The sequence below is a fragment of the Nycticebus coucang genome, chromosome 13 (assembly GCF_027406575.1).
Source record: "Nycticebus coucang isolate mNycCou1 chromosome 13, mNycCou1.pri, whole genome shotgun sequence".
Lineage (NCBI taxonomy): Eukaryota > Metazoa > Chordata > Mammalia > Primates > Lorisidae > Nycticebus > Nycticebus coucang.
In genome coordinates this window covers 33,183,256-33,209,529 of record NC_069792.1, presented here as the reverse complement: position 1 = coordinate 33,209,529, position 26,274 = coordinate 33,183,256, and the positions used below count along the sequence as shown (strand labels likewise).

At 39.4% G+C, this 26,274-nt stretch overlaps 1 protein-coding gene and 1 non-coding gene across 2 annotated transcripts in view; both read right to left on the bottom strand.

The window, feature by feature from the left end:
- The window catches only part of LOC128563566 (uncharacterized), an 856,840-nt gene that overhangs the window by 286,632 nt on the left and 543,934 nt on the right, over positions 1-26,274 (bottom strand). The gene's annotated exons all lie outside the window — the stretch shown is intronic.
- LOC128564172 (small nucleolar RNA SNORD87) lies at positions 20,022-20,106 on the bottom strand. The gene has a single exon (XR_008374040.1). It is a non-coding gene; the product is annotated as a small nucleolar RNA SNORD87 (small nucleolar RNA).

Below are 26,274 nucleotides of genomic sequence, written 5' to 3'. Positions count from 1 at the left end.
GTGGCTGTTAATAACACTGAAATTTAGGGTTGTCTTAGTAGAATAAATATATAGAATATATATATATGTATAGAAACAAAATTCTAGTTCTGCCTCATCTCTACTGTGATGGTTAAATCACACCTGTGTTACTACACTGAAAAGGAATATTTACCAAATCTAGCCATAAAGAGAGAAGCCAAGATAATGACAAGTTAAAAATTATGAGTCATGGGCGGTGCCTGTGGCTCAAGGAGTAGGGCACCGGCCCCATATACCGGAGGTGGCAGGTTCAAACCCGCCCCTGGCCAAAAAGTACAAAAAAAATGAAAAATAAAAAATATACTCAATATACTAAAGGAACAGTATACTAAAGGAACTCAATATACTGAAGGAACTACAAACATTTACCTTGATGGAAAGAAAACACAGGGCAACTATAAAAGTTATCTTTGAATGTTTGAAGAGCTGTCACATTTAAGAAGTCTCAGAAGGTAGAACAAGATACCAGCAAATGGAAATTGCTGTGAAATTAATTTCAATTTAGACTTATATAATCTTGTTTATAGTTAGTTACAGAACTTTCAAATGCCTTTATTTATCCCTATTTTATAGCTGAATTTCAAAAACTCTCATAAATGATTTATACAAAATCACACAGCTAGTAAATTCTAGAGACTCATTCTAGGTTTTTTGATTGCCAAGTCCAGCAGTTGTTCAAGTGTATTACACCTGCCTAATTGATATCTTCAGAGAGAACTAAAGAGTAATCAAACCTGGTTAAAAAATAAAGAACAGGGCAGCGCCTGTGGCTCAGTCGGTAGGGCGCCAGCCCCATGTACCGAGGGTGGCGGGTTCAAACCCGGCCCCGGCTGAACTGCAACAAAAAAATAGCCAGGCGTTGTGGCGGGCGCCTGTAGTCCCAGCTACTCGGGAGGCTGAGGCAAGAAATCGCTTAAGCCCAGGAGTTGGAGGTTGCTGTGAGCTGTGTGATGCCATGGCACTCTACCGAGGGCCATAAAGTGAAATTCTGTCTCTACAAAAAATAAAAATAAAAAAATAATAATAAAGAACAAATTGCCCTATGAAGCAGTGAATGCTAGGAAAGGTTCAAAAGAGACTCCATAGTGAGTATGTGGGATGTTATAGAAGAAATTCAGTTATCTGATGAGAGTTTGAACTTAGAACTCCAAGATTCCTTCTCACACTGAAATTGTGAGATTCAGACAAATGAGGAACTAGAAGAAAATGTTTAAGATTTGTCTATGAGAGACAGATTAATTTTCCGACAGATTAATTTTTTATCTGAACAGAACCTGGGAGAGGAGTGTGAAATGATACATAGAAACCTTGACAGAAACAAGCCCTTTGTTAACAAGCAAGAATACTGGCTGAAAAAAACAAAAAGCATCTTTAAACCACCTATTGCGGCACCTGTGGCTCAAAGGAGTAGGGCGCCGGACCCATATACCAGAGGTGGTGGGTTCAAACCCAGCCTCGGCCAAAAACTGCAAAAAAAAAAAAAGAATACAGGCTTGTTCTGCAACAGTCTATTTAAGTTTGTAGGGAAAAATGCTTTGAAAAGAAACTAAAATTGTTTTTAAGAAAGAATATGCTGATCATTTAGGTGCAGCTAGTGTTCACATAGATCTTGCTTTGTTCCTGCCAAAATATATATTATTATTGTAATATCAACATATTTTAATTGACATCAATTTTTTTAAGAGTTTCTCTATCTGAAGCCCACGCACGACTGAACTTAAGGAACAAAGTGCTTAAAGAAGATGTACTAATTGCAGCCTTACTATTCGAAACATCTCTTACGTTGAAATATGGTAAAGTATTAAATTGTTAATGATCACTACAAAAAATTTTACCTAAACTTAAATATTTTAGTCGCTTAAAGTGTTACATATATTTTTAAAATACTATTTTAAAGAATAGTAAATCTCAGGAAGGCATGTTTGGATTTAAACACTTGCTAATTGTTTATAGGTAGTATCATCATCTAATATTAAGCTCCATATTATGCATGATTGTTTCCATATTTGAACTTATCCGTTGCTTAAAGAATTCTGGGGGGGTGGGGGAAGTATGCAATACAATATGTTAAATAATTTTGATTTGTCGTCTTTTTAAAGTAACATGTGCTACATTCTCTGAATTGCCAGTTTTAATGCTATGACTATAGAATTTAAATTATTTGAAATGAATGGCACCTATTATGCTTTTGCTAATAAAAACACAAAAGACCTCTTAAGGTAAAGGTAAGGAGAATTATTCTCTCAAAGGTCTTTGTTGAATTAGATGAGACGTTAATTTAGATTAGAGATACCATTCTTCAAATCAAACTTTGGTACCAACCATGGAACTTAATGCATTAATAGTAGCTTTCTGGGGGCGGCGCCTGTGGCTCAGTTAGTAGGGCGCCGGTCCCATATGCTGGAAGTGGCAGGTTCAAACCCAGCCCCGGCCAAAAACCACGCACACAAAAAAGTACTAGCTTTCTGTGTGTATGTGTTTAGGGCTTAAACTTGCTTTAAATTATGTTTATATTTTATTAACTCTTTTACAAAGATACATTAGAACCTTGTTGTATAATTGTCTAAATTAACCATTCTTAACTAAGGATACATAGATGTTTGGTTTCCTAGGGGCTTGTGAATCCCTAACTTATATACAAATTTGTATACTCATATGTGTGTTCCTTATACACTTTTTCCTAGGAAGATAGAACATAAGTTTCATGAAATATGTCATAGAGATTCATAACCCCCAGAAGAGGGTAATTAACATCCTAAACTAGTTTTATTTACCAAAAGAGAAAAACACTGATTCTTATCTAATATGAAATAATAGGAAGGATATATACATAGTCTTAGTTTTAATTTGCTTTATCTTTACATTCTTCTCTTATTCTATACTTCAGATCATATTTCATCAAATCTAAGACACACTATTTTACATATCTTAAAGAAAAAATGCTGCCAATTTTACTATGACATGCTATCAATTGTTAAGACACAAGTAGATTTTAATAAAACAAAAATATGTGACTTTGAATTGAAAAACAAGGTATTATAATATTAAGTACTTCTGCTGAATTGAAAAACAGGTATTATGATATTAAGTGCTCCTGTGGTAGAATATGACTGAATATTTGGTGACTATTTTGTCAAGACTTTCTTGAAGAATTTTAGAAAGAATTTATTGAAGGGGAAAAAAAAAACTATGTGAAGATTTTTTTCCCTTTAGTTACTTCTGTTTTCATAATGAATTTGAGCTAAGTACATTGATTTTTAAGTCTTAAGCAAAGCAATGTTAAGAGCACCTTAACTGCTACTTGAAACATTATTAGGAGAATGATCCCTACCAATGGATATTTCTCTTGGGTGGGTATGAAACTTATATGTGAAGGAGCAGCAGCCTTTATATGAAGTCATCCTTGTGTTTCCTAATGATTATACAGTACCTTGACTATTAGAATTAATTTACCTTCTTTTTACATTTGCATACAATATGTTAAAATGCGGACATACTTCATTTTATTGCACGTCACCTGATTGTACTTTATAGACATTGTGTTTTTTACAAATTGAAGGTTTGTGGCAACCCTGAATCGAGCAAGTCTATTGGTGCCATTTTTTACAGTATGTGCTCACTTCACATCCTCTGTCACACTTCGGTAATTCTCACAATATTTCAAACTTTTTCTTTCTTTCGTTTTTTTTCGAGACAGTGTCTCATTCTGTCACCCGGGGTAGAGTGTCATGGTGTCATGGCTCACAGCAACCTCAAACTCTCGGGCACAAGTGATCCTCTTGCCTCAGCCTCCTGAGTAACTGGGACTACAGGTGCCTGCCCCAAAGCCCAGCTGGTTTTAGAGATGGGGTTTCACTCTGGTTCAGGCTGGCCTTAAACTTCTGAGCTCAGGCAATCCACCCACCTTGGCCTTCCAGAGTACTAGGATTACAGGTATGAACCACTATGCCCAGCTTCAAACTTTTCCATGATTACTGTATCTGTTATGATGGTTTATGTTTAGTGATCTTTGATATTACTATTTTCATTGTTTTGGGGCACAACCAACTGTGTTCATATAACATACCAAACTTACTATTATTAATATTATTATTGTTATTTTGAGGAAGAGTCTCACTCTGTTGCCCAGGCTAGAATGCTGTGGTGTCAGCTTAGCTTACAACAACCTCAAATTCCTGAGTTCAAGCAATCCTCTTGCCTTAGTCTCCTGAGTAGGTTGCATTAATTTTTCTATTTTTATTGTTTATTTATTTTTTCTTGACTAGTGAACCCCTGAATTTTTCTGTTTTTAGTAGAGACAGGGTCTCACTCTTGCTCAGTTGGTCTCAAACTCCTGAGCTCAGATCCTTCTGCCTCAGCTTCCCAGAGTGCTAGGATTTAGGCATGGGCCACTGTGCCCAGCCTAACACAGAGAACTGAATCAATAATGTTGTGTAAGTTCTGACTGCCACCCCCTGCTGGCCATTCCCTTCCCTCTCTCCATCTCTTCAGGCCTCTATATTCCCTGAGACAAAACAATACTGAAATAAGGCCAATTAATAACCCTACAATGGCCTATAAATGTTCAAGTGAAAGGAAGAATTAAGTATTTCTCACCTTTTTTTTATTAAATCATAGCTGTGTACATTAATGCAATCATGGGGTACAATGTGCTGGTATATTTCTCACTTTAAATCAAAAACTAGAGGTTGTTAAGCTTAGGGGGAAGTCATACCAAAAACAGACATAGGTCAAAAGCTATCTTTTTGCCTTAAATAATTAGCTGAGTTGTCAATACAAAGCTAAGCAACCTTATTGCTGACATGGAGAAAGCTTTATGGTGTGGATAGAATATCAAACTAGCCACAACATTCCCTTAAGCCAAAATTGAATGCAGAGCAAGCCAGGCCTTAACTCTCTTCAAGTCTATGAAGGCTGAGAAAGGTAAGGAAGCTGCAAAAGGAATGTTTGGTTGGTTTATGAGGCTGAAAAATGAAGTTTCACCATGAAAATGCAAGGTGAAGCATCGGGTGCTGATGGAGATGCTGCAGCAAGTTATCCAGAAGATCTAGCTAAGAACCCATTGATGAAAGTGGGTACACAAACTAAAGACTTTTCCATGCAGATGAAACAAACAGCCTTTTACTGGAAGATGAGGCCATCTAAGACTTTCATAGGTAGAACGGAGAAGTCAATGCCAGGATCAAAGTTTCAAAGGACAGGTTGACTTTCTTGTTAGGGCCTACTTAATGCGTCTGGTGACTTTCAGTTGAAGCCAAGGCTCATTTTTAATTTCAAAAATTCTAGGTCCCTTAAGAATCATGCTGGATCTACTCTGCCCATTCTGTATGAATGGAAGACCAAAGTTGGGATGACAACTGATCTGTTTACAGCACAGTTTATTGAATATTTGAAGCCCATCGTTGAGACCTACTGCTCAGAAAAAAAAGATTCCTTTCAAAAGATTACTGCTCATTGATGATGCCCCTACCCAAGAGCTCTGGTGGAGATGTACAAAGAAACAAATATTATTTTAAAACCTGCTAACACAAGATCCACTCTGTAGCCCTTAGATCAAGGAGTAACTTTGACTTTCAAGTTTTATTATTTGACCAGGTGTGGTGGCTCATGTCTGTAATCCTAGCACTCTGGGAGGCCAACACATGTGGATCACTTGAGCTCAGGAGTTTGAGACCAGCCTGAGCATGAGCAAGACCTTGTCTCCACTAAAAATAGAAAAATTAGCTGAATGTGGTGGCACATGCCTATCATCCCAGCTACTCAGGAGACTGAGGCAAGAGGATTGCTTAACCCCAGGAGTTTGAGGTTGCTGTGAGCTATGATGTCATCGCACTCGACCCAGGGTGACAGAGTAAGATTTTGTCTCAAATAATAATAATAATGATAATAATTTTTTAAAAGTCTTATTAGTTAAGAAAAATATTTTGTAAGTCATCCATGAGGGTTGAAATAAACTTCTTTCAAATTCTCCTGATGTGGATATTTTGACCTCTCAAAATGAATCATGAATATTCTTTTCTTTTGTGAGACAGAGCCTCAAGCTGTCACCCTGAGTAGAGTGCCGTGGCATCACAGCTCATAGCAACCTCCAACCCCTGGGCTGAAGCAATTCTCCTGCCTCTGCCTCCGAAGTAGCTGGGACTACAGGCTCCCACCACAATGCCCAGCTATTTTGTGGTTGCGGCCGCCATTGTTGTTTGGCGGGCCCAGGCTGGATTCGAAACCAACAGCTCAGGTGTAGGTGGCTGGCGCGCTTGAGCCACAGATGCCAAGCCGAATCATGAATATTCTTAATGGCATCTAGGTTTTCAATTTTCTTTGCTGGGATCCATCAAAGGAATCATTATCTATGACTTTGTAGGCTTCAAGACTTCAGTGGAGGAAGGAACTACACATTTTGTGGAAATAGCAAGAGAACTAGAATTAAAAGTGGATTCTGAAGATTGGTCAGAATTGCAGCAAGCTCATGATACAACTTGAACAAATTGAGGCCTTGTCTCCTATGGATGAGCAAAGAAAGTGGTTTGCTTTGGAATCTACTCCTGGTGAAGATGCTGTGGACTTTGGGGAAATGACAACAAAAGGATTTGGAATATTATATAAACTTGGTAGATAAAGCAGTGGTAGGGTTTGAGAAAATTGACTACAACTTTGAAAGAAGTTCTACTGTGGGTAAAATGCTATCAAACAGCCTCACATGCTACAGAGAAATCTTTTATGAAAGGAAGGGTCAATCAATGTGGCAAACTTCATCGTTTCATTTTAAGAAATTGCCACAGCCACCCCAACCTTCAGCAGCCATTACTCTGACCTTGGAGTCCTCAACCTCCAGGCTGCTACCCATTCATGCCCTGTTAGGAATCAGGCCTCACACAGGAGGTGAGCAGTGGGTGAGTGAAGCTTCATCTGTATTTATATCTGCTCCTCATCCTGAGCTCAGCCTCATGTCAGATCAGCAGTGTCATTAGATTCTTGTAGGAGCATGAACCCTACTATAAACTTAGATCACATTCAAGTGATCTAAGCTGGATTCTCCTCGTGAGACTCTAATGCCTGATGATCTGGGGTAGAGCTGATGTAGTGATGCAAGTGCTGAGGAGTGGCTGCAAATACAGATTATCATTAGCAGAGGGTTTGACTGCACATAAACCCAAGTGCTTGCAGACTCATATCAAAAGCTTATCCGTGAATGGCAGTGACAATTAAGCTGCATCTGGTGGCAGGCTTTATAGTGGCAAGTGAGTTGATGTACTTCAATTATACAGCTGTATCTAGTGGCAGGATTTAAGTCAGAACCTGACCTTCTAGTTGCAGGAAAACAAGCTCAGGGCTCCCATTTTTGGGATTTTGCCTTATGGAATTCTTTCATTATATATTACAATGTAATAGTAATAGAAATAAAGTGCACAATAAATGGAATGCACTTGAATCAACCCAAAACCATTCCTCCACCCAGTATATAGAAAAATTGTTTTCTGTGAAACTAGTCCCTGGTGCCAAAAAGGTTGGGGACCCCTGCTTTGATCAGTCCTCAGCCATCAACATTGAGGCAAAACCCTCCACCAGCAAAAGATTAAGACTTACTGAAGGCTCAGGTGACTGTTAACTTTTTTTTTTAGCATTCTTAATAGATGACAGTGTAGTGTAAATATAACTTTTATGTGCACTGAGAAAACAAAAAATTATGTGACTCACTTTATTGCAATTTTTGCTTTATTGCCATGATCGAGAACCAAAAGTGCAATGTCTCTGAGGTTCTGCCATATTGTATGTCCTAATTATCACTATTTGAATTAAATATCCATAATTTTTTCAGTCAACAAATATTTATTGAATGATAACTAGGTGCTGAGAGCATTAGATATACAATGGTAAAAAACACAATCAGTCTCTAACCGGGTGGAGCTTACAGCCTAGTGAGAGGACAGACAACGGTAAATATACTAATACATATACATATCTAAGGCAAATCAAGACAGATGCTGTGAAGAACATCAATAGGATGTTATGACAAAGAATAGAAAGGTCTTCCTTTCAAGTGGGTTTTGGGAGCCCTCCTAAGGAGGTGATATTTATTTAAGCAGACACCTAAAGGATGATAAGTCAGGGTAGAGGGAAATTCCGTATGTAGATGCTTCCAAGAAACGAAAAGCCAGGGTGTCAAAAAACAAAAACAAAAAACCAGCATAAAAACCGGCTGGAGAGGAAAGTAGGGCCAGATCCTGCAAGTCCTTACAGAGCATGATAGAAAACGGAGATTTTATTCTAAGTATAATGAGAAGTCATTGAAAGATTTTAAGTAGAACACTAGTGTTTAAAATTGTATTTTTAGAATAACACATTTGGAGTTGGAGGGTTAAGAGCAGAAAGAGGGAGACTAGTTAGAAAACGGTTATTGTAGACCAGGCAATTGATAATGATAATAGCTAAATAATAAAGTGTATTTGGGTTTTAAAATATTTTTAAATATAAAAGTAAAAGAAGGGCTCAGTGCCCGTAGCACAGCCAAATACACTTTATTACTTAGATATGTACATTTTCTATATTAGTGATTGCAAATTTGGGACCTGCTCTATGATTTTACAACTGTCCGAATGAGAGAGTGCATAATTAGAATTATTATGTGAGGACTTTTTTGCTTATTTGTGATGGTGAACATCACAAAATTATGCATGGACTTTTTTTTGCTCATCAGCTTTTGTTAGTGTTTGTGTATTTAGTGTGTGGCCCAAGACAGCTCTTCTTCTTCCAGTGTGGCCCAGAGAAGTCAAAAGGTTGGTCTCCCTTGGACTCCAGAACTCCAGGACTGCCCTTGAAGATTTCAGTATTTAGAAATGGGAATGAGGAGAACTAATAAGACTGAGAAGCATCAACTAGAATATAGGAAGTGTGGTATTACATAACCAAGAAGGAGAGTGCTTCCAGAAGGGAGCAAAATGGTTGAGGGTTTATTATGCTACTGGGAGATGGATAAGATTTGATCTGGTAACCTACAGGTTTTAGGTAACCATGATTAGAGCTATTGCAGAAATGGAGGTGAAGTTATGGAGACAGCACACATAGACAATTTTGAGATGAGGAAAGAAATGGTGCATTAGGAAGAGAAGGATGAATAGCCGGGTGTTGTGGCGGGCGCCTGTAGTCCCAGCTGCTCGGGAGGCTGAGGCAAGAGAATCACGTAAGCCCAAGAGTTAGAGGTTGCTGTGAGCTGTCTGACGCCACGGCACTCTACCCGAGGGTGTTACAGTGAGACTCTGTCTCTACAAAAAAAAAAAAAAAAGGAAGAGAAGGATGAGTGGTCCAGGAAGGGATTTTATTTTTATATGAGGATAGACGGCATTAAATCCTATTATGTGCAGTAGAGAGTAAATTGATGATGCTGTAGAAGAGGGGAAGATACAGGAGTAAAGTCCTAAAAAGGTGAGCAGGGATGGTTTTCCGGCACATGTGAAAGTACTGGCCTCTCATAAACTAGTTACTTCCTCATTTTATAGGAGAGAAGAAAGTGGATACAGAACCAGGTAGGTTTGTAGGTTTGGTCATATACCTCAAGGAAGGTATATTCAAATTGTATGACCAGCTGAAAATGAAAGGTCTGAGGAAAGAAGAATGGAATAGAATAGTCATTGTGAGGGCTAGGAAGTGTCCTTGGGAAACACAGCAGGGTCGTCAGGCAGTGGAAGTGATTGTTTGAAGCTATCGATTCATTTAAAATGAAAAGAAATGCCAGTTGTGTGATTTTGCCTACCAGCCTTAGTACTAGCATATTATGAATGGTTGGGTTCCTGCAGTGTTGCAGAGGAGCAAGGTAGTGTGGGGCTTGCAAGGGAAGGACTCTTAAGCTGACAGAGGAAGGGCATGAATGGGAGGAAGCAGATCACAGATCTCTGAGGCGGAAGACCTGGAACAGCAACTGAGCTGGAGCATAGGAGGTAGTTGAGGGGAGTGAGTTTTGGTTTTGAAGTAAGTTTCTGGTGATACCAGTTTCCTGTGATTGTGGGAATGTGTGGCTAAGGTAGAGGGGGAAAGGTAGGACCCAGGGAGGTCAGAAGTTAAATGGGCAGTTCACAGGGAAAACACTGAATGTTGGATATTGGGGAAGAAAGGAAAATTGTGCACCAAGTGCTGAGAGCTAGGCGTTGACTATGGAAGGGGGAAAAGGTTGTTAAAGCAAGGTGGCACTGAACATCAAAGGAGAGACAGGAGGAAGCAGGGGAAAGAATGGTCTGGAAGCAGCAGAGTGTAGGGTAGCAAGGGAGGCATGGCTTGGTACTCGTCGTACTGCCCCATTTACGTACTTATTCAATGAATCAATGAATGAAACGGAGTATAAGAGCTGAACTCCTATACTAAAAGTCAATGTTTTTTAAATTGTAGTAAAATATACATAAAGATCAACCTCGTTAATCATTTTTAAGTGTACGATTCAGTGGTGTTAAGTATACTCATGTTGTTTTGCAACTATCACCACCATCCATTTCCAGAAGTTTTTTATCTTCCCAAACTAAAACCTTGTATCCATTAAACCCCAACTCCCCATTTCCACATCTACCTAGCCTCTGGCAACTCTCATTCTGCTGTCTCTAGGAATTTGACCATTCTTAGGTACCTCATATAAGTGGAATCATGTAATATTTGTCCTTTTGTGACTGGGTTATTTCATGTAACATAATGTTCTCAAGGTTCATCTATATTGTGTGAGTACTATTACTTAATAATAATACATATATACCACATTTTGTCCATATTTTGTTTATTCCTTTATCAGTGAACACTTTGGTTGCTTACACCTTGTAATACTGCTATGAACATGAATGTGCAGATACACATATCCCTTTGAGATTTTGCTTCCAAATCTTTTGAGTATATACCTATAAGTGAAATTACTGGATCATGGAAATTGTTTACTGTTGTGGATGAACAACCAAACTGTTTTCCGTAGTGTGTGTACCATTTTACATTCCCAACATTACATAAGGGTTCCAATTTTTCTACATCCTTGTCAACACTTATTATTTCCTTTTTATTTTTACAATAGCCATTGTATGGGTGTGAGGGTGGTATTGCATTCTGATTTTTGTTGTCAGCTTAAATTCAATCACCTTTATTTTATTTTTATTTCAGGTTAATGTGGCGATACAAACAACTAGGTCATATTTGAATTTGTTAGGCAGAGTCCCTCTCGTACTTGTGTCCTGCACCCAAATGTGCCCATTAATTGGGAGCATCCCAAGCCCCCCTCCTTTCCTCTCCCCCTTCCTTCCTTCTCACTTCCCTCAACTTGAATTGAAATGAGTTTTTTCTCCTCTGTGGGTGTGAATTAGATGGTCTACTGGCTTCATATTAGCATTGAGTACATTGGATATTTGCTTTTGCATTATTGTGATACTTTAGTAGAAAGACTATGTTTCAACTCCATCCAGGTTAATACAAAAGATGTAAAGTCACTATCATTTTATGGCTGAATAGTTTTCCATAGTATACATTATACCTCAGTTTGTTAATCCATTCCTGAGTTGATGGACATTTAGGTCATTTCCACATCTTGGCAATTGCAAATTGAGTTATAAACAATCCAGTGGAAATAGCCTTATAATAAAATGATTTTTTTCTTCTGAGTAGATACCTAGGAATGGGATTGTGGGGTCAAATGAGAAGTCTAATTTGAGTTCTTTGAGGATTCTCCATACTTCTTTCCAAAGAGGCGATATGAGTTTGCAGACTCACCAACAGTGTAAAAGTGTTCCCCTCTCTCCATGCCCACACCAGCATCTGCAACGTTGGGACTTTGTGATGTGGACTATTCTCACTGGGGTTAGGTGATACCTCAGGTTGATTTTCTTTCGCGTTTCTGTGATGATTATGGATGATGGGCATTTTTTCATGCTTTTGTTAACCATTCATCTGTCTTCTTCAGAGAAGGTTCTGCTCATGTTTTTTTCCAGTGAGAGATGGCATTCTTTTTCTGTTGATTAATTTGAGCTCTCTATAGATTCTAGTTATTAAACCTTTGTAAGATTTGTAACATGCAAATCTTTTCCCATTCTCAAGGTTGTCTATTTGATTTGCTTGTTATCTCCTTAGCTGTGCAGAAGCTTTTCAATTTAATTAAGTTCCACTTGTTTATTTTTGTTATCGCCATTGCTATGGAAATCTTCTTGATAAAATCTTTCCCCAGGCCGACATCCTTAGGAGTTTTCCCCACACTTTCTTCTAGGATTTTTATCATTCCATGTCTTATATTTAAATCTTTTATCCATCTTGAATCAATTTTTTTAAGTGGTGAAGCATGTGGCTCCAGTTTCAGTCTTTTACATGTGGTTATCCAGTTTTCCCAGCATCATTTATTAAGAGGGATTCTTTTCCCCAGTGTATGCTTCTATTTGGTTTAACAAAGATCAAATGGCTATAAGAGACTGGTTTCATCTCTTGGTTTTCTATCCAGTTCCAAATGTCTCTATTTTTGTGCAATATCATGCTTTTTTGATCACTGTGGACTTGTAATATAGCCTAAAGTCTGGGGGACTGATGCCTCCAACTTTGTTTGTATTACTAAAAATTGTCTTGGCTATATGTTTTCTTTTTCTGGTTCCATATGAAATGAAGAACTATTTTTTCCACGTCTTCAAAGTATGATGTTGGTATTTTAATGGGAATTGCATTGAATCTGTAGATTGCTTTGGGAAGTATAGACATTTTAATAATGTTGATTCTTCCCAGCCAAGAGCATGGTATGTTCTTCCGTTTGTTAATGTCTTCTGCTATTTCTTTTCTTAGGGTTTCATAATTCTCTTTGTAGAGGTCCTTCACCTCTTTTTTTAGGTATATTCTTAGGTATTTAATTTTCCTTGAAGCTTCTGTGAAGGGAATTGGTCCTTGATTAGCTTCTCAGCTTGGCTATTGTTGCCGTAAACCAAGACTACTGATTTGTGACATTGATTTTCTACCCTGACCCGTTACTGTATTTCTTGATCACTTCCAGGAGTCTTGTGGTTGAGTCACTGGGATTGTCTAAGTATGAGATCATATCATTGGCAAAGAGCAAGAGTTTGACCTCCTTTGCCCCCATTTGGGTGCCCTTTATAGTTTTCTCTTACCTGATTGCATTGGCTAGAACTTCCAGCACAATGTTGAATAATAGTCGTGATAGAAGACATCCTTGTCTAGTTCCAGTTCTAAGTGGAAGAGCTTTCAGTTTTGCTCCATTCAGGATGATATTAGTTGTGGGTTTGTCATAGATGGCTCAATCAGTTTAAGAAATGTACGCACTATGCCTATATTCTTAAGAGTTCTTGTTAGAAAAGTATATTGAATTTTATCAAATGCTTTTTCTGTATCTATTGAGAGGATCCTATGGTCTTTGTTTTTGCTTCTATTCAAATGGTGAGTTACATTTATAGATTTGCATATGTTAAATTACCCTTCCTTCCCTGGGATGAAGCCCACATGATCATGATGTATAATTTTTTAATGTGTAGCTGTAATCTATTGACTAGGATTTTATTGAGTATTTCTGAATCTATATAAATTCATGAAATTGGTCTGTAGTGCTCCTTTTTAATTGGATCCTTTCCTGGTTTTGGTATCAGGGTGATGTTTGCTTCATAGAATGTTTTGGGGAAGGACCTTCATTCTAAATCAGCGGTTCTCAACCTGTGGGACCCACAGGAATTATATTAAAGGGCCACAGCTTTAGCAAGGTTAAGAACCACTGTTCTGGGCAGCGCCTGTGGCTCAGTGAGCAGGGCGCCGGCCCCATATACCGAGGGTGGCGGGTTCAAACCCGGCCCGGCCAAACTGCAACAAAAAAATAGCCGGGCATTGTGGTGGGCGCCTGTAGTCCCAGCTACTTGGGAGGCTGAGGCAGGAGAATCGCCTAGGCCCAGGAGTTGGAGGTTGCTGTGAGCTGTGTGACGCCACACCACGGCACTCTACGGAGGGCCATAAAGTGAAACTCTGTCTCTCCAAAAAAAAAAAAAAAAGAACCACTGTTCTAAATGTTTTAGAATAGTCTCTGCATTATAGGTGTGAGCTTTTTTTAAAGATTTGATGGAATTCTGGTGTGAAGCCATCTGGCCCAGGGCTTTTTGTTGGAAGATTTGTTTACTGTTTCTTTGATCTCAGTGCTTTTCTCCCCCTCTCTCCCTTCTTTCCTCCCCCCTACTCTCTTCTTTCCTTCTTCCCTCCCTCTCTCTCTTCATCTCTTCCTTCCTTCCTCTCTCCCTCCCTTTCCTCTCTTCCTTCCTTCCTCCCTCCCTCCCTCTCTCTTCTTTCTTTTGAGACAGAGTCTTTCTTTGTCACCTTCAGTAGAGTGCTGTGTCATCATAGCTTACAGCAACCTCAAACTCTTGGGATCAAGTGATTCTCTTGTCTCAGCCTCTCTAGTAGCTCTGACTACTGGCACCCGCCACAATGCCTGGGTATTTTTTTTTTTTTTTTTTTAGCAGGTCCCAGCCAGGTTTGAACCCACCAGCCCTGCAGCATGTGGCCAGTGCCCTAATCACTGAGCTATGGGTGCCCAGCCCACATTCTCAAATTTCTGGCATAGTTTCTTGTAGTCAGAGACAATATCTTATATCTCTGTGATATCTGTTATTGCCTCCTTTTCATTTCTGATTGAAGTTATTAGAGATTTTTCTTTTTAGTTTCTAGTTAATCTGGCCAAAGGTTTATTTTATTTTTTCAAAGAACCAACTTTTTGTTTCATTAATTTTCTGAATGATTCTTTTGTTTTCAATTTTATTTATTTCTAATTTAATTTTGGTTATTTCTGTTCTTCTACTAGGTTTGGGATTAGATTGTTCATCCTTTTCCATTTCCTTAAGATGATTCATTAAGTTATTGATGTGCTCTCTTTCTGTTTTTTGGATATAGACATCTAATATGATAAATTTCCCTCTTAAGACTGCTTTTGCAGTGTCCCACAGGTTTTGGTAACTTGTAGCTTCATTGGTGTTATGTTAACAATTTCCTCCTTTATCTCTTCCTTGACCCAATTGTCATTCACCATAAGGTTGTTTAACTTCCATGCCTCTGTATGGGGCTGAAAAATTTTGTTGAAGTTGAGTTCCACCTTTATTACCTTGTGGTCTTAAAAGATACAAGGTATAATTTCAATTCTTTCATAAAAGGTCTCTTTCATAAATCTGAGCATTTAAGTTAGGTGTATAAATGTTTAGAATTGAAATGTCCTCTTGTTGTATTATACCCTTGACCACAATTAAGTGACCAGCATTGTGATTTTGATTATTTCCTTAGTGATGTAGAACATCTTTTTCATATGCCTATTGGTCATCTGTTTATCCTCTTTGAGAAATGTATGTTTTAATCCTTACCTATTTCCCGCCCCCTCCACTCTAATCCCCTGCATGACCCCCATTTTAAAAATCAGGTTGTTCTCTTACTGACTTGCAGAGTCTTTCATCAGAGATATGATTTGCAACTTTCTATTTCCTGGGTTGCCTTTTCACCAGTGATTGTATCTTTTGATGCAGTTTTTAATTTTGATGTGGTCCAATTTATTTTTTGTTTTGGTGCCTGGTTTTGGTGTGATATTCAAGAAATCACTGTCAAATCCAAAATAATTCAACTTTCCTCCTGTGTTTTCTTCTAGACTTACAGTCTTTTAATGTTTACATTTTAAAGTCTTAGAACTCTTGCATTTAGGTCTATGCTCCATTTTGAGATGATTTTTGCTATGATGTAAGCTAAGGGTCCAACTTCATGTTTTTTCCACGAACAGGTTCCAACTCCTGTTTTTTTCTCCCCATAGAATGATCTTACTACCCTTGTTGAAAATCATTTGATATATGCCAGTTTATTTGAGGGGCTATTCTAGTCCATAAATTTAGATATTTACCTTGCCATGAATGGTTTTAACAACTGAGAAATGTACTGCAATGGGTTTATCCTTGATCATTCATTTATTCTTTTTACCCATATTCCAATACCTTCTTTTTCTACTATTTTCACCTCTAAACATTACTATTCAGCTTCAAAACTAATGCTTTTTACAATTTCCAAGCTTTAAAATGTAGACATCAAAATACTTCTTCTGTTGGTACCAAACTAAAGCCCCTTCCTTAGTTTAAAAGAACAAGTGTCAGATTTACATGATTATCGACATGCTCTATTGAGTGAGTCAGAACTTAACTTTTACATTTTCATTATTTTGTTTGATAAGAGTGATTTCACATTTGGCTTTTTTTTGGGCCGGGGCTGGGTTTGAACCCACCACCTCCGGCATATGGGACCGGCACCCTTCTCCTTGAGCCACAGGCACCGCCCTCACATTTGGCATTTTAAGTATTCCTCACTTACATTCTGTTTCCTTCTTTAGGAGCCGCTGTATTTTGTGTTGCTCCAAATGCAGTATTTCCATTTGAATTGCATAATGAAGAGTATTTAGAGGAAAGGGATATCTACCTGACTCAGTGCCAACGACAGCTCGAACAGTTTATTGCCACATATGGACCAGGGACAGGTATCTTCTCTAGTGATGAATAAGTGACTTGAGGAAATCATTTTTTCTTCATTCCTACCTAAGCAGGGGAGAAAGTGTATTTGAGAGTGATTTTTTAAAAATTTAAGTATGGCCTCCTCAAAATTAATTCCTAATGCGATAAATACTAATCCAAACCTCTATAGCCAACAGCAGAATTTTAAAACTTAGAACAGTGTGGACAATTTATAAGTGATAAAGTTGTCAAGGAGAATACTACTTAAAAAACAAATTCTGGTTAGCTCAGAATATCAATGGTGAATAGACAAAAATATAAATAAGCTGAACAAGGTGAAAAATAACTTTTATGTAGTCCACTATATTTGTCACAAGATGGCAATAATGCTTTATCTACAAATAATGTTAAACTATTTTTTTTCCCTTACACTTGTGAACTTGTCAAAACTAGTGAGTAAAGAATATATATAACCTTTTGTATGACTCCTGGTGGTAGATCAAAACTTTAAAAAAAATTACATAACCTTAAACTTCAAATTTAAGGTCTTTTCATGCTTTTTTTGACATGTCTATGACATAGTTTCACAAGCCCTAAATACAGAATCTGGAAAAGCCTTGGGAATTCCCCATATATTATGCACGTGTCAGGTTAAATGAAAATTTACATGTTATCAAGGAGACTGTAATTTATAAATTGGCTACTTAGCCCTCACTAGTTACAAGAAAGGTTCCATAAGGCAAAGAAATCAATTTGGAAGCCCAGTCTCCATTTTTGTATTTTTAGAGACAGTCTCACTATATTGCCCTCAGTAGAGTGCCACAGTGTCACAGCTCACAGCAACCTCCAACTCCTGGGCTTAGGTGATTCTCTTGCCTCAGCCTCCCGAGTAGCTGGGACTACAGGAGCCCACCACACCTGGCTAATTTGTTGTTGTTGTTGCAGTTTGGCCAGGGTTGGGTTCAAACCCGCCACCCTCGATATATGGGGCTGGTGCCCCACTCACTGAGACACAGGCACCACCCCCAGTCCTCATTTTCGAAGGAAAGTTTTTCTGCTCTGAAAAGGCAGAAACATCATGAGAAAACGTATCTTGTAAAAAATTCTTAAATCTTTAGTTCTCATTCTTCAAAGCCTTATCGAAAGATCACATCCATTCACAGAAAAGCAAAGTATCACCGAACTGTCACTTTATTAACCAAGATGCTATCATGCATCATATCTTTCAAAATTGGCACTTCAGTTTCTTAACCAAACAGCAGGACTACTCACCAACTCTCTGAGATCTAGATCACTATCACTGAACACCTACTAGTGCCAGGGACAATGTTAGAAGGAAAAGCCAGTTTTTAACGTTTACATATTACAATTTTATGTTACCAGTTAGCAAGATGCTTATCTTGTGCTTCTCGTGTACAACTCTTTTACGGTTCTCTATGGGATGAAGGCAGAACACTTCCCTGTCTTTATCTTCACCTAGCGAGAAATCTAGTTTTCAAATTCAATTCTTTTAATCCTAGACAGACCTGCTGGCCCAGTTTCTCCTAACATAACACAATTATTCCTTGTACTAAGATTAGGATTACTGTGTTCAAAGATGAAGTCAAACTGAATAAAATAAAAAAAAAAAAATTTTAATTAAGATAGGCTCACTGTTGCACTTGGTACACTGCTATGGCCTCATAATTCACAGCAACCTCAAGCTTTTAGGTTCCAATGATCCTCTTGCCTCAGCCTCCCAAGTAGCTGGAACTACAGGCACCCACTACGCCACCTTTATTTTTTGAGACAATCTCACTATGTCGCCCTCAGTAGTGCGCTGTGCTGTCACAGCAACTTCAAACTCTTGGGCTTAAGCAATTCTCCTGCCTCAGCCTCCCACATAGCTGGGACTATAAGCGACTACCACAACACCCAATTTTTTTTTTTTTTTTTTGCAGTTACCATTGTTGGTTAGCTGGCCCTGGCTGGGTTCAAACCCGCCAGCCTTGGTGCATGTGGCCAGAAATGTCTCACTCTGGGTCAGACTGGTCTCAAACCTGAGAGCTCAGGCAATCCACCCGCCTCACCTCCCAAAATGGTAGGAATACAACAGGGGTGATCCACAGTGCCCGGGCCCTTAAAATTTAAATCTTAAATAAAATCTATAATCACAGAAAGGTGATAGCTTTTACGTAAGGGACAATTTGATTGCATTCAAGCATTCAAGAGTCCTACCGGTTTTTCAGGTACAATAGAGAATTACAAAGGGGAAGCCAGATATGACACATGCAGCGATTAGGGCCTCTCCAGAAATTACCAAAAGCTACAAAGGGAAAGTGGGGAGGGAGTACAGGAAATATCTCACCATGCTTTATCTCAATGAGATCACCACCCACAAATGAGCCGATTACATTGTTAAAGTATGCTAAAAACAGGTCTGATTAGTAGTGACTATTAAGAATACAGCTATTTTGGCTCGGCGCCTGTGGCTCAAGCAGTTAAGGCGCCAGCCACGTACGCCTGAGCTGATGGCTTCCAATCCAGCCCTGGCCCGCCAAACAACGACAGCTGCAACCAAAAAATATCCGGGCGTTGTGGCGGGCGCCTGTAGTCCCAGCTCCTTGGGAGGCGGAGGCAGGAGCCTCTCTTGAGCCCAAGAGTTGGAGGTTGCTGTGAGCTGTGTGATGCCATGGCACTCTATCCAGGGTGACAGCTTGAGGCTCTGTCTCAAAAAAAAAAAGAATACAGCTATTTTAAAAGAAAAGAGACTTTAGTGCCCAGCAATTAAAATAATTACTCACATTTATTTTCTATATCATTTATAATGAAGTTAGTAAAACCAAGTAAAGTATTCATTTTCATCATTTGCTTCTGTTCATCTGTTTTCTTGCAGTCTTCGTTCTTTCTTCCATAATGTTGCATGGCACACCTCTAAAAAATCAGAACAGTGAAAATCATTTCATAATCAAAGATAAAGTTAACCACATAACCTCAAACAGTGGCTTTTTGCTGAGGTTTGGTGCCTGTAGCTCAGTACTTAGCCCACCAGCCACATACACCAAGACTGGTAGGTTCAAATCCAGCCCATATTTCCCAAACAACAACTACAACCAAAAAATAGCTGGGTGGTGTGGTGGGCGTCTGTAGTCCCAGCTATTTGGGAGGCTGAGGCAAGAGAATTGAATTGCTGAAGCCCAAGAATTTGAGGTTGCTGTGAGCTGTGGTGCCAGGGCACTCTACCCAGGGAGACAGTTTGAGACTGTCTAAAAAAAAAAAAAAAAAAAATTCAATGCTGAGAAAAGGAAACCATATCCTGACATGCAAAGGCAACTGCAACAGCTATTGGACCCAATCCCTTGGATTTATCAGACACTTTTAACTGTCAACAGATGTGGTCGCTTTCCTAGTTACAATTACTTACCTGAGGCAACAAAGGAGTATTTCAAAAAACTGCAGCTAAAGGACATCCATCTGCAGCTACCTATGTGCTAAGGAGAAAGAACATTTAGCCTCTTAGTAAAAAATTGTACTACATACCATTAACATAAACCAATATAGTTTACTGGCATCTCAGTCTAAGAATTATTTCTTCAAAGATATCCTCAGCTGGGTAAACGGCAAAAATTTAAGTCATCATTATGCCACCATTATCAACGTCGATAACACATCAAACATTTTGTGTATTGCTTGTTAGTAACAATAGCACCACGATTCCCAAAAAGATGTCATTTAACACTTTTTGTACCTCAATATATGCAGTGGCGGTTCTACTTTTTCATTGCCATTTTCTGTTAAGCTTTTGGAAAACATCTGTCACAATGACCTTCACACACCTTCAAAATTCATAGGATTTGTCAGACCTAAAAATTAAAGTTTCACTGTCAATTCCCATTTGTAATTGCATTTGTTTGGCATGTTATATGAAGGAATAGTCTAATAAAAATTTCATTCCTGCCGGGCGCAGTGGCTCATGCCTGTAATCCCAGCACTGTGGGAGGCTGAGGAGGGAGAATCAATTGCTTGAGCTCAGGAGTTAGAGACTTGCCTGAGCGACAGTGAGACCCCGATTCATGAAAAAAATGGAAAAACCCAGCCGGGTGCTGCCTTGAGCACATGTAATCCCAGCGGCATCCGGAGGCTGAGGCAGAGGGGTGCCTGCAGCCTGAGTCTGAGGCTGTGGTGAGCTACCACGCCCACTGCACTCTGCTCAGGGGCATAGGGTGGGACCCTGTCTCAACAACAACAAAATGTCATTCCTCTAAGGAACCCAACCTACCTTTTGGGACTCCAACCCACTTTTTAATAAAAGTACCAGTATCTCTTGTTCAATACATTTCTAATGGAATAAAAGAACACAATTCCTGTTTCATTACTTCTGATAGTATTAACTGACAAACGCGAAATTTAAAAACATCTGTTAATGACTTGAGTGTTTTAAATCTTTTGATTGGTTAGTACCTAAAAATTACATAAATGATGGAAACATTTTATATCCTTCATCATCACAGTATTGATTTTAAGACACAATGGTCCTAATGAGTAGACAACCATTGCTTTTCTGTCCTAGAGCTTGACTAGAATGCACTAAGTCAGGTTAAATGCTAGATGTACAGAAACTAGGGTGAAGATTTTCACCTGAAAACAGTACAATGGCAAATCTAGTAGTTTTGGAGAAGGGATGCCTTACACTGTCAGCATTACCAGACACATTCCTACAGAATTAAGTTTAAGTTAACTGAATGTACACAAACAGGGCAAAGGAGATGGCCAGGGCCACACAAATGTCACACAGCACCTCAGGAGTATAAATCATTGAGCTAGACAATTATTGATATGATTTATGAAGACATACAAGTTTGGACCCTGCTAAACTATCATTATTTTCATGTCTTGAAATGCTGAAATATTTCACTTGAGTATGAGGAATAAAATTACTGCTTGTGAATAATTCTAATTTGGAAAATTTCAGTTTAGTATTATGATTCACAGGAACTACAGACAACTACATGCATACTCATTCTTATAATGCCTATGTTTAAAGATACATATGAATAATAAACTATCCATCTCACCTCCCAGCCACAGGATCAAGAAACCGATGGACACAAAACTAGAGATAGGTACTACTAGATGGGGGGCAGGGGAATGGGGGTGGGAGGTAACACAGCATTGGCAATATTACCGCTTTTAAATGGGTCGTTGAGTTCTTTTGTATTTATGTTTCAGACTTTCATGCACTACCTGTATTTTTATCAAACAAACACTTAGCTTGTAAATTTCTAGAAATCCCAGCACTTAGCAACAATTCAAACCACATAGGGCTTAAAATTAAGGAATCCACGGATTATAGAACCATTACATTCATCCTGTTGACAGCTAACTCTTAAAATTACTTCAAATGAAACAATGTATTTCAAATCGGGAAGAAAAAAAAAAAAAACCCAGGAATATACCACGTCTCACAGATGCCTTACCATTTTTAAACGTTTTTGAATTGCCAGCATGTTTTCCAGTCTCCCCGCAGTTGACTGATGTACATCCGGAAACACCCATCTCCCTGTGAATTCAAGCACAGGCACAAGGGTAGGCATTTACAGCCTAAGGGCCTTGCAGAACTGCACGGGCTGTTCTCCAATTTCAATGTCTTTTCTCAGAACTTATTTACAAGGAAATTTACAGGAAAACGCGACCCGCTCCACTTACGGCTAGAGACCAGCATAGACCCACAGTAAACTTCGTTTAGAAAATAAAATTTCCCACCATTGCAAGAGGGACTTTACCTAACAATTGCAATCAGTGTAACCTGGCTTACTGTACCCTCAATGAATCCCCAACAATAAAAAAAAAAAAAGTAAGAAAGAAAATAAAATTTCCCACGATTGCAAGAGGGACTTTACCTAACAAGTGCAATCAGTGTAACCTGGCTTATTGTACCCTCAATGAATCCCCAACAATTAAAAAAAAAGAAAGAAAGAAAGAAAAGAAAATTTCCCTGTAGTCCCAGCTGTTCGGGAGGCTGAGGCAAGAGAATCGCGTAAGCCCAAGAGTTAGAGGTTGCTATGAGCCGTGTGACGCCAGGGCACTCTACCCGAGGGCGGTACAGTGAGACTCTGTCTCTACAAAAAAAAAAAAAGAAAAGAAAATTTCAAAACCACAAAGTAATGTTAGGGATGGGTCGTCTTATTACCTAGGAGATAATCACCTCCCCCGCGTATAAACTGCTCCCTTATAAATGATAAATAAGCCGCCCATTTAAAGGAAACCTGAACAAGCCAATGCCGCATGCTCAGATTTGCAGGGGTACAAAAGGGACCCGGCAAAGCAGAACAGGAAGTTATCTGGCCGTTCCTTCCAGGCACCTTTGGTTCCCGAGTCATGCAAGGCCCTTTATACTAACTTCTGGGCTCACAGTTAAAATCAGCGCTGACGGAGTAGGCTGCGCTAAGACTTCCAGGTGGTTGCTCACAAACGCCGGCTCAGGTGGCCGGAGGGCTCGTGGCCCCTGACCGCGAGGGGAGCGTCACCTCCTGGGCCAAACCTGAGGCGCCGGCTGCGGCTGGGCCGGAGCAAGGCGGCGCGGCGCTCGGTACCCACGAAGCGAGAGCCCGGCCCGTAGGAGAGGAGGAAGAAAGACCGCAATGGCTCTTACCTCCAAGAGCCCAGCTACCGACTGGAAGGCTCAGCCGCTTTCCCATCCGCATAGGTAGCAGTTCTTCCCGCCCACCCGCATAGCTAGCAGTTATTTCCGAACCGTCCTCTCTCGGCTGCCGCGCGGAAAACGAGGCGCGCTGTCCGCGAGTAGCTGTTGGACCTCCGGGGCTACACCCGCCCCTTCCGGGACTCAGTCCCGCCCGTCCATGCGCAGTGCGGGCAGACACTAGCTCCGGAGGGGAGGTCTGGCCTTTGGGTTTGGGTTGAACAGCTGAGTGTAACTTTGCTAGAAGCATTTTTCTTTTTTTTTTTTTTTTGAGGCACAGTCTATGTAGCCCTTGGTAGACTGCCGTGGCAGCACACAGCTCCCAGCAACCTCCAACTCCTGGGCTTAAGCGATTCTCTTGCCTAAGCCTCCCGAGTAGCTGAGACTACAGGCGCCCGCCACAACGCCCGGCTATTTTTTGGTTGCAGTTCAGCAGGGGCTGGGTTTGAACCCGCCACCCTCGGTATATGGGGCCGGCGCCTTACCGACTGAGCCACAGGCGCCACCCAGCATAGAATTTTATTAATAGTAGTTTTTTAAAAATTCTAGGCCGGGTGCCATGGCTCACGCCGTAATCCTAGCACTCTGGGGGGCCAAGGTGGGTGGATTGCTTGAGTTGAGTTTGAGACCAGACTGAGCAAGTGTGAGACCCTATTTCTAAAAATAGCCTGGCTTTGTGGCAGACGCTTATAGTCCCAGCTTCTTGGGAGGCTGAGGAAAGAAGATCTTTTGAGCCCAAGAGTTTGAGGTTTCTGTGAGCGGTGATGCCACGGCACTCTACCCAGGGCAACAGAGTGACACTGTGTCTCAAAATGAAAAAAAAAAAAAGAAAAATAACCATTCTTTAGTAATATAATCATGATTACCTTAGAAAGTTTTATACTTTGTAGATACAAGTGGATTCTGGAGCAGGTAAGATATTATTTTCTTATAAGCTGTCAGAATCTATGGTCTGCACTTACACATGTAAATCTCATTTGGAGAAACTCATCTCCTCATATTTGCAGTATAAAATGAGGTTGGAACTGGTAGGAAGTTGTCTGTAAAAACCACATCCTCGGGCTTTCCCTGGCTGGATAGTAAGCATGTCAAAACAGAGTTAATGCAAGCAAAATGTAAATGATCCTAGTCACAGATGCATGACTTTTCTATGTAAGATTCTTTTACCTCAGGCAAGATTATTTTTAAACATAATATTGACATTGAGATAATCATAGTATTTATACTTCTCGTCAAGGTTAAAGTTCCAAATCTGTGGAAAAATATATTAAATTGTCAGAAAATAGGGAACTGATCTGAATGAAAGTTGATTCTTAAACACTTGAAGTACATCAACTTTCCCGAGATAATTTTGGTGAAAATTGCCTTAATTACTTATGATATCTGCCAGGATCTAAAATAAGGAGTTAACCACAGTGACTTTAATTGTCAATGGGAGACACTAGTGTTTTCCTTTTCTGTTTAAAAATTTAACTTTGACATTAAGAATAAACTTTGAAAATAACTATTTAAATGTTAGAAATTCTGAATGTAAAGGGATGTTTTAAAATTACTTGAGGTGGCCATTGAGACATGGTGGGAAGTCTGCTAGGGGACTTGAGAGACAATTTTGTTCTTTGATGAAGATACCTGTTTGCAGACAAGCCACTCTTCTTTCCTAAGACACTCTCATCCAGACATTCTTACCTGTGAAAGAATGCCTGTCCCTTACTGTTGCAACTGTCCTGTTAAATGAGAGATTGTACCTGAGATGGTAAAATGGAAAGAAGGAACCAGCAACTGAAAGATACTGAATAGTCACAGAATTAACTAGAATGAACTAGCTAGGGAGCAACTTCTTGTTATGTGAAATAATACATTTTTCTTATTCTTTAAAACAACTATTCAAGAATAATGATGTGGAGCATTGAGAGGTGGAACTAATTGAAAATTATGATGCCATTCATACCCCAGTGATAATCTAACATAAATTATGTCCTGAAATTAACATCCCATTAAACCTTTCAGTACAATAGGAACTTAACAGCTCTTTTCTCAAATCCTACTAGCTCCACTTTTAAGGAACAATAAGTATGCTGTTCTCAAAAGTCTCCAAGGGAAAAAGGATGATTGACAAGGAGTATGTTAACTGGAAGGAATCATTAACCAGAAGGTATAACTATGTAGAAAACATGTGAATATCCTCAGTGTGTGTGTATTTACACATTTGTTCTTGTGTGTTTTACATATATGTGTGTCAGAGACTACAAAGAAAAGTCAACTTTCACGGGGTGTCATACTTGTGTATGTATGATCTGTCACCCAGGAACTTAGAAACCTTGGTCCACTGGTGAGATTATGTCCTCCTTATCTTCTTGTGTTAACCACACAGGACACAAATACAAATAGCAAGGTCCCGTTAAAAGAAAACAAAATGAATGACCATCTTCCACTTTGTAATGGCCGTCACAAATAAATCCCTCAGTTTGTCAAATAGGAAATATTTTCTCAATGTGCATAGGCCTTACTTTCTCATTGGCTCATGTATTATATCTGCTCCTTTTTTTGTTGATTCCTGCTTAGCTTTGAAGACCCAGCCTGTCCCCAAACAATTATCAGAATTATCTCCAAATCCTGATCATTCCCCCTTTGTAACTGGGCTTTCATATTATAACAGAATGTAATGTTGGGCAGTGTGGGACCCTCTCTCTGAGTTGGTTCCTTCTTCTTCCATAGTAGAATCTTGGGAGAACAGAATGAGACAAATCATTAAAGCATAGGACCTGGCAAAAGTCGAGTATCATATGAGGATGATGGAGTGTTGAAATCTATGCTATTCTGCCTCCTGCTTCTTCCCCTTTCAGGCCATTTGGGCCATTGCAATCTTTCTAAACACCTTTGATGTACAGTTTGCTGCTATGACAACAGCAATGGCAGCCTTTAGTCTGATCAATTCCAACTCCAGAACCTGGCATGCTCCTGACCATTCCATCCCGGACTCGTGGCCAGGAAGGTAGATGGACACCAAACGGTATTTACTCTTATTTTAGTGTGTATTTGCCATGACATTGAAAGATAATTTTACATATGCTTATTTTTGTTTTTTCCTACAAGCATTTTTTCATATGTTTTTAGTCA